Here is a 10,000-nt window from a genome sequence, read left to right on the forward strand (position 1 = left end):
CTTCAAACCACCAGTTATTGAGTGATCATCTGAAGTCCATCTCACTGTAATAAAGCAGCAGGTGAAAGTCCATCTGGTTGTCACTTCTCTCTTCCTCTCTGACGATGAGGATGTTGTGTCACGGAGCAGAAATGAATATTCTCAGCCGGTATCTCATAACTGTCGACCTTTTTCTTTTGCTCCTTCAGAGCTGGACACGTTTCAGCTCTCCTGTCTCATGAGCGTTGTGTATTAATACCACAGTGGACACCAGCGGGGAGGAAAACACCTTTCAGCTTGTTTGTTTACATGTTGAAGCTGCAAACTGAGAGATCAACAAACATTTAGTGGCTTTCTGCTTTCTTACCACTGAGCCATAGAGGTGCAACGAACACTCACGGCTCGGATCAGAAAAAAAAAGTACATTTTAGTATTTTATAAACAGGCGAATAAAATGCATTTTTGAGAAAAAAATTAGTGACCGCAACCACGAGAGGTCCTTAAGCATGCGGCCATGAATGAGCGCCCAAAATATTATGCAGTTTGTGTGCAGCAGTTTGGGAGATTAGCTGTGGACAGACGCAGAGACGCACTCAACCACGCACAGACTCTTCCGATCTCATTATCTCCCGGCGGAGACGATAATAAGACACTTTCTCGTCCTGTTTTCTTAATAAAGAAACGTACATCAGCTGATATATTTACAAATATCAATATCTTTCTTTCCGGGTTCAAGTGAAAACCATGTTTCTCCCAAATATAAACTTTTCATAAAAACTGAGAATGAACCAGTTTAAAGTATTTCATCAGCTCAAGTATTGGTAGAAATTCAGTAAATTCTGTCAAGTTACAACGTGATCATGAACTGTGTCACTTCTTTAGACTTGCTTTGTGTTTCGGGGGAACATGGAACTTTAAGTTCATGAAATAACCATTTTGGACATAAAGACTCCTCCTTCTTCTCACCTGCTGACCGACACAACACGCAATAACTCGAGAGACGAGAGAGGAGAAGCAGCGAAGCGGCTGACTCATCCTTCAGCCTCAGCGCGCACGTTTCCCTGCAACACAACATATGCAACTTCCAATATGGCCGCTCCATATGGGCTGCAGGCGTCAGAGCTGCACTCAGATCACATGTACACATTCTGCCTCTTATCAGCTGACATCACACACAACAACTAGAGCAGAGAGTCACCTCATGCTGGGTTTGGTGTGAAATCCTCTCGGTGCAGGAAGTGACGAATCACAGATAGTTTTTTGTCTCTTAACATATGATGTCATCAAGCAGATGAGATAATTTTACTGCTGCTGCTCTAAATCAGATGTAGTATGTGGTTGAACTGATATTTAATGCTCATATCTCATTCAATACACTCACAAAAGACACATTTATGACTTCACTGAACCACAGAATTATTTATTAAAGGGTCGCTTTAAAATCCTTTAAACAATTTACCGTTCGCCAGCATCCAACAGCCGTCCGTCTCTGCTGCGTAGACATCAATGGTTCCAGATGTTCTTCATGTTCAGGCTGCTTTAGTGGATTTGGAGGTCATCATGTAACACGTAAAATGACTGTTGTTGCCGTAGACGACGAGACCTGTCAATCACCGTGTAGCCCCGCCCTAAAGCATCCCCTGCTTTATGGTCTGTTTGACTCTAAATGGACCATAATGTACTAAATGAACATCATGCTGTATTGAAGAAGACTTGAAACTAGAGATTGAGACCATAAACTCATGTTTACAATGTTTACTGAGGTAATAAATCAAGAGAGAAGTAGAGTCATTTTCTCATAGACTTCTATACAACCAGAGGAGTCGCCCCCTGGTGGACACTAGAGAGAATGCAGCTTTAACACATGAAGCTTTGACTTCACTTAAAGAACCGGAGGTTGACTCCTGATTACAACCTGGAATTAAGATGGATTTTATTTGTATTTGATGTTTTGGACCTACACTTAAAGCATGTAGGAGACCCGCAGATGTGTTTTCTTATTTTTTCTTGATGCGATATATTTCTCTGTGGCCTCTCTTCTATGAAGCGCAGCTCTTAAAGAGACAGGCACACGGTTATCTTTGGCTTCTTTGCTGCCTCTCTGATTAATGTCCTCCTGTCTGCTCCATTATTCCATCGTGTGATAACGGGTTTAATGAGCTCCGGTACATCATGTGACGCTTAGATTGCTCACAGGTTGACTTTAATTAACTAATTATGCGTCTTCTGGAGATAATTTGTAGCAACAGAGCTAATTTAGTTGCTTCAAAGGGGGTTCATCTCACTTTCTTTCACTTCTTAGAATTTTAAAAGTTAGTTTTTTGACTATTCCTGTAGGTCCATTACATACAAGTTTAAACTCCAGGTTGTAATTCAGCTAACAAAGACACTGTATCACCCCCTTAATTCTGGTTTATTACAAGTTATATTTGCACTTGTGTCATGATCAGTCCTATCAGCAAGGATGACATTGAACTCATCACGTTTCTATCTGTGGACCTGATAAAGACGGACATTCACTGTAGAACACAATCCTGTGTTCTACAGTGTGAAGTCAATTCTAACACGATCACCTCGGTACGTTGAAATGATATCCAGCTCTAGAAAGTGAGGTCTGCGTGTCTATGAATTATTATTTAAAAGGTGTAAATGTTTGTTTTCTGTCGCTGTAAAGTAAAACACATCTGTTGGTTGATTAGCGTCTGCTTGGTAACGAGTCCAGAGCAATAAATAAATATAATATTCTGGGTCTGAAGGGGTTAAGCTGATATATGACACAGAATATTTTAGGTCAAATATTCCAAACAGGCCATGACGGGGAAATGTGTGTGAAGTGATGCAGAGTGTAACACGACAGTTACAGCGTGATGAAGCTCCGATACGAAGCCACAGCCAGCGCTGACAGAAAGTAATACATAAATATGATGCGGTCACACCGTGTGGAAAACGACGTTTCATTATCTTGAAAGCTTTTTGAGGAGAGACGGACTCTGCTGGGACTTCAGCACCACGGACAGAGACACGGCACCGCGGACAGAGACGCAGCACCACGGACAGAGACACGGCACCACGGACAGAGACGCAGCACCACGGACAGAGACACGGCACCGCGGACAGAGACACAGCACCGCGGACAGAGACGCAGCACCACGGACAGAGACACGGCACCACGGACAGAGACGCAGCACCACGGACAGAGACACGGCACCGCGGACAGAGACACGGCACCACGGACAGAGACGCAGCACCACGGACAGAGACACGGCACCACGGACAGAGACGCAGCACCGCGGACAGAGACACAGCACCGCGGACAGAGACGCAGCACCACGGACAGAGACACGGCACCACGGACAGAGACGCAGCACCACGGACAGAGACACGGCACCGCGGACAGAGACACGGCACCGCGGACAGAGACGCAGCACCACGGACAGAGACACGGCACCGCGGACAGAGACGCGGCACCGCGGACAGAGACGCGGCACCGCGGACAGAGACGCGGCACCGCGGACAGAGACGCGGCAGCGCGGACAGAGACGCGGCACCGCGGACAGAGACACGGCAGCAGGGACAGAGACACGGCACCACGGACAGAGACACGGCAGCAGGGACAGAGACACAGCAGCAGGGACAGAGACACAGCAGCAGCACTGAGGCCTCATGAAGAACAGTAGAGGTGATTCTGTGTAGTATTACTGTAGTGCTGGAGTGTTTAACACAATCATTCATTTACAAATCTTCATTAGATTATTGTTTAAACACATTCACTGGTTCCTCCTGGAGTGAAATGATTTATCTTTTCTTCTGTTATATCTTTGAACATTTAACATCTTTGGTTTTTCTTTAGACTCATTTTTCACAATTTCAAGCCAGCGATAAATCTATTAATCAAGAAGTAAAGAAAGTATTTCTCAATTAAGAGAATTTTAAGAGTAAAACTACATTTGTTTTAACTTGGAAACAACACAAAAGCTTTTGCTGTTGTTTATTCTGTTTGTAACTGGAGCTCGAGTTTGTCAAATAATGAAAGGACTATAAGTATAATATAGATGCTGTTATGCTGCGTATACTGGACGTACTGGACTCTTTCCTCTCTCGGCAGAAGCAGGTTTAACATCCTTCTGTTCGGTGTCGAACTGAAACAAGAGTTTCCATTTCACTCTGAATCTGAGTTTGCTGAGCCAACAAAAAGCTATTTTTACCTCCGTAGAGGAACCTCGGTGCACGTAATTACCTCTAACCAGCAAATTACCGTCTGAATCCAGGCTGAACGAGATTAATGTCGCACCTAAATGTCACATCCGTCCCTCCAGACGCCGTCCTCTCCGTCTCTCAGAGCAGCACGTTGTGCGTTCAGAGTGCTTGTGTTGTTACCGTCGTATCAGTGGAGACGGACGTGTGGTCTCTGCAGGATAAGACGTGTCTTTGTGTTTTGTTTCTGAGGAGATTGGGTGGCGATGCATTTAACAAACCTGCATCCTGCTGATGTTTAGGACTTCTGATGTGAGCTCTGGTGTCTGTGCAGCTCTCAACATCTTTAATCGTTGTCAAGCCGCCTTTTCTGGGTAAAGCCTTGTTCCCTCACTGCCTCCTAGTCTCTCGTTCCCCGAACTTTAGGTTAGAAGTTTGGTCACAAAGACATTAGATGTAGCAGATGGATGGATGGATGGATGGATGGAGATGTGCTTGGACATTGATTCATTGCAAGATGGTGGCTGATTGAAGAAGACCGTAGTTTGGTTAAAATAACTACTTCTGTTCTAGTTCTACTAGTTCTGTTACGGAAGTAAAGAAGTTAAGTGACAAATACTTCAAAGTTTACTTTTCCTTTGACACGGTGAACCAACAACTGTCTCCTGGAGGACAGATCGCTGTTTGTCTTCATACTTCCTCCTTCATGATTGCGTGAATATGAAAATGTTTCTGATATCTACGAATGATTTCCGTAGGTTTAGCTGAACGCTGGATGAGACCAAACTGAATATTGTTAACAAATGAGGTTTGATTTCATGAGAATCTCAAAGGATTCTAAGTTTAAGGACCGAGACGCTGGTCTCACATGTCAGAGGTGTTTTGACGGTTAGCAGTTTGATTATTAGACATTAGAGAGCAGTTATAGAACGTAATAACTCTTCACCACCTGAATGCTAGAGGACGTACTGTCTTCTCTTCATTCTCCCCTCATGTTATTGATGTGTGGGACTCTCACACCAGCAGACGTCCCGGCGCTGAACGCTTTGAACAGTGTTGTTCGGAGGACACGATGAGAAAGACGTGGAGCAGTTGTTGACTGGAGGCGCCGCCTGCAGCTCATCACGAGGCTCATTAGATGAGGAACTCTGAGCAGCACTCAGCAGCTGAGGAGCTCATCGAGCTCAGATGACTCAAAAAAGAAGAACTTTTAAAGTCTCCTCTGCTCGGGAAATAAACAGCAATCTGACTGCAGTTTTGGGGATTATCTTTAGTGTTTGAATGAAAAGATGAGACGCTGTGAAACATGCTGACAGGCTCACGTCTCAGCTTGATGTCCAGAAGCTGACGTTTGATCGTCGTCAACAAAAGCTGCAGGAATAAAAAGAGCTGCGTTGGTCGTTCTGTTCTCCCTGAAAGACGTTTTATTCTGTAGACTCACCGTCTTCCTCCTGCTCTGAGCTCTGATACCATCAACTCCTCTTCTCTTCATCAACACCTTCTGTTTCCTGCAAAGATGAAATAACGCTTCTTTAAACAATGAACACGTGAAATAATAAAGACACGAGCAAATGACAAGGCGGGAGAAATGTAAACCACACGAAGGTGCTTCTTTATTTACTACTTATTATTTACTTAAGATTTCACTTTTTATTTTTTTAAGTATTTCACGATCGTTTTTAAAACATAACTCAGTAGTTTTGTTGCCTGAACACAAGTTGTTTCCTCTGAAGACTGTATTCATGTGAGAAGAGGACTCACAGGACACAGAACAACAGACGAGGATGAGCAGCGAGTAAAACGCTTCTCTCTGAATAACTGTTGAAGAAAGACTCTCAGTCGGATCAGAGTCTGTAGAGGCGACGGTTCGTAGTCTGTTCACCGTTGTGTCCTCGGTATCACACTCAAGTCCAAACACCAGACGTCAGTGGAAACAGAGTCTCTCTGCTGGAGCTTCTTCATCAGAGGCTGTTTATGTCGACCCGTCGTGGGTTCAGGTCCTAATGGACTCTGTGGTCGTTGAGTCCTTCATGTCGGCTCACGGAGAGATGAACAGACAGCAGACAGAAGCAGAGAACGGGTCTCTGTAACGTTGCTATAACTTGCTCAAAGATGTTTTAAATGAATAAGAAATGATCAAGTGGTCGAACAGTTCAGTAATAAAATCACTATTCACACGTCTGAGGATGAAACAAAGAAGGACGATTAGTGTTTACAGCTTTAGAAACAGGAGGTTTAAAAATCTACATATTTATCAGCCAAATCAAACAGTTTACAGGATATTCAACCTTTGTGTCTTCAGAACACTTTTAACACTTGACTTGTTTCTCTACAGATCTTGTATAAAGTTGTTAAAGTAGTTCATGAATATGAGATACGAGTTATCAGATCATCACCATCCCTCCTCGTCATTGAGGAGGTGGGTTTGTGGCGTTTTGTTCCACTCGTCGTCTCTTTGATTCTTCACAGTTCGTTTAGTTTGTACGTCCGCTGGTGTTCCAGAGAACAATGAGAGTAAACGCTCTCTGCAGTCTCACAGTTACAAGTGCAAACAAAGCTTTAGAGACACAACTCAGTGAGAACGTCTCAGCATCTCACAGAGTTTCATCTGATCTTCTCTTCTGATTGACCACCGATCAAACTATTTAGAGCGAATATTGATCGATACTCTTGTTTGTCAGAGGCAGCGATGGAAGAGGCCGGCCGTCGTTTAAAGCTCCACAAAGAGAACATGGTGTATGTATCTTCTGAAAAACATAACTGGATAGATGATGTTAAGATTAGAAAGAGATTTGCGTTTCAGGCGAGTCGGGTTTATCTCCTGAGTCTGCAGCTGCATGTTCATTTAGGACTCTGAGCCCAGCTCAGGGGGCTGCTGCTGCCGGATCCTGCATCCAAACCTGAGCGTCACACTCCAGCTTCATCTGAATCTGTAGCTGCTCATCCACCTGATTTAAAACACAGTTTCAAACACTTCCTTCTTCTTCTTGTAGCCGTTTCAGGCTGACGTCGTGTGGACTCACCGTGCGTTGATGTAACGGATAGAAGTGTGTTTAACTGATGAATCAATGGAGCTGATTATCCAGCGTCTGTCAAAAAGCACTCATCTGTGCAGAAAATCAAAAAGCTTTCACGAGGGTGGATCAGGAGTTCATGAGTGACATGAAGGAGCCCTCAGGTGTCCTTCACTGGACATGAAAACCCTGGAGAGGAGGTGAGGGGGGACTTTGTGCTGCACACCCAATCAAAGCTACTGCAGAAATAAAGCATAGAATAATGTAGCAGGAGGGGATTAAAGGTGGACTACGCTCCTAATAATCAGAATATGTTGGAAAATATCTTGTGCAGGAATAACCAGAAGGCCGTTTCCATCAGTGAAACGTACTGCGTGTATCCGCCGCGTGATTCAGACCAGAGGACGGATCAGATTTCAGCCGTCGTGTCGACGATGATCCTCTGTTGGCGTCATGCTTCTACAATCGTGAACGCACCCTGTTGTCTTGAGCTCAGTCATCAGTATTTGTACATTCCTCCCTCTGCCTCCCTCCGTCCTCTCCTCCACGCCCTGCTTGGTTCTTCTCCCTCCCTCTCTCCCTCCCTCCCTCTCTCCCTCTCTCCCTCCCTCCCTCCCTCCCTCTCTCCCTCCCTCTCTCCCTCCCCCGGATCCAGACGACTGTAACGTTGGCGGTGCCCAGAGCCTCCAGCCTCCCCCGAGGCCGTTTGCCCGTGGCCTCGGCCTGCTGGAGAACGACGCCGTGAGCTTTTGATTTACGTCGGGTTGTGTGTAATCTTCAGGTGTGCGTCAGTGAGCTGGAATGAAGAGTTGCACACTCATGATTTAAAACGTGTGAAGCTGTTATTTCATTCAGAGGGTCGAAGCACCAGACTGGAATCCTGTGCCGGCAGAAATTCAAACGTTTTGCACATTTCTGACGTGTAATTTCGACACAGTCAGGAAGTGTGGATGTGAATCTAAAGACAAAGGTTTTGTATGTTTTTGGGGATTTGACATTTTGAAATCTTGTACTCGTTGAAGGTTCAACCTTTTTCTGATAAACGTGTTCTTCATACAGGAGACCAGGTATCCTCCCTTGTTGTTTTAACCCAAACTGCAGTCTTCTCCTCAACATAACTAAGCCAGAATAAAAAGCAAGCTGTTTGGTTTCAGTGGTACTTCTGTAAACCACTGTAGCTGGTGAGCTAACCACTAGCATGCTAGCTAGCTGGGGACATGATAGTGCTAACTAGCCGCAAGCTAGCTGGCTTTCAAACTGTCAGTTAGGAAAATATTCCTTACTCATCAGACTGTCTCCCCTCACAGACCAGGACAGTTGGTCAAAGGTGCACAATGTCCCGTCACTGGTCCTGAAAGATGAGCACAGATTTACTTAATATATTGTGGTGACTAAAAATGCTTAAAGTCCTTAAATTGCTCCCCACAAAGTGCACGTAGACGCTGTTAGTGAGTGATTTGATACGTTTGTTTTCAGTGGATCCTCAAAGTGACACGTTGAACAGATAAGTGCACGTATGTGCTGCTTCAGGGTGGTTTGGTGGAGCTGCACAGCTGCAGTTTAACATCTGGCTAACGGTGATTCTCGCTCGTTTGTCTCGGAGGATGTTTACGGCTCGAAGGACGGATGCCGGGAATCACAGTAATAAGTGATCACTCGGAGCATCGCTCAGAGTTTTATTGTTATGAGTTTTAAGAGCGATAATCAACACAGGACCGGAGGACGGATGATGGAGGACGAGGGCAAACACACAGCTCGACAAATCATTTCATTGTTATCAGAGAAAGGATTGTGTTTGGAGACGGAGCCAAACGGTGTAGAACGAGTCACCTGAAAGGTTTAATTAGAACGACTCCTTTTTATTACAAGAAGCACAACATCTTAAAGGAATCGCCCGAATAAAAGCTCTGAGGATCGGCTGCAACTGCAGCGGCGCTTTGAATCTCTTCACATCTTTGCATCTTTAAACTGTTTCAGTGTAATCGTATGTGTTACGTATGTGATTTAACTGGATGACATTGTGGCGTTAATTCATTTTATTGATGTTGTAATAATGATAGTATTAAACGCAGTACAAGTACTGGATTCATTTCTGGCACCAGCACCAGCAGTAATAGTCGTAGTAGTAGTACTAACATTTCAGTAGTAGTAGTACTGATTCTGGTAGTTCTTGTAGGATTTCTCTGGCAAACATATTCTTACCTTAACTGATAGGTTGATTTGATCCGACACACACACACACACACACGTGCACACACACACACACACACACACGTGCACACACACACACACACACACACACACAGACAGGGATCGATGGTGCAGGAGGAGCAGTCAGACCCTGAGGAGGATGATCTTACCGGGAGGAGAAAGGAGATCTGGCCTTTGTGAAGGGAAACCCCCCCCCCCCCCCTCCAATCCCACAATCCCTTTCTCCTCCGCCGGCGCTGAACACCAAACCTCAGCCACGTCTCTGACCCTGTGTGTGTGTGTGTGTGTGTGTGTGTGTGTGTGTGTGTGTGTGTGTGTGTGTGTGTGTGTTACACGCTCTTAAATCTGTAATTCAGTCCTGTCTGAATCTGCCCTGTCAGCGATTCTCTGCTACTTCCTGTAAGACGACGGTAAAAACAAACGTCCGGACCGACGTCTCGCTCGCTGCTTGTGAATTGCTGCATGATTGTGTTTGTGAAATCTGTTTGCACTTGAAAGCAGCAGCTTTCATTACACATCGAGACTTCACCCAAACGGTGTGAAATAACACGTGGAGATTAAAGTGCTGCACAACTGATAGTTATTAATCAGATTGATCCCAC

The 10,000-nt window shown here is 44.9% G+C and overlaps 1 protein-coding gene across 2 annotated transcripts in view; it reads left to right on the top strand.

Moving 5' to 3' along the window:
* kcnq3 (potassium voltage-gated channel, KQT-like subfamily, member 3) overlaps positions 1-10,000 on the top strand; it is a 75,799-nt gene that overhangs the window by 1,125 nt on the left and 64,674 nt on the right. The gene's annotated exons all lie outside the window — the stretch shown is intronic.

This window comes from Anarhichas minor, unplaced genomic scaffold, assembly GCF_050575085.1.
Source record: "Anarhichas minor isolate MPS153535 unplaced genomic scaffold, ASM5057508v1 ptg000024l, whole genome shotgun sequence".
Taxonomy (NCBI): domain Eukaryota; kingdom Metazoa; phylum Chordata; class Actinopteri; order Perciformes; family Anarhichadidae; genus Anarhichas; species Anarhichas minor.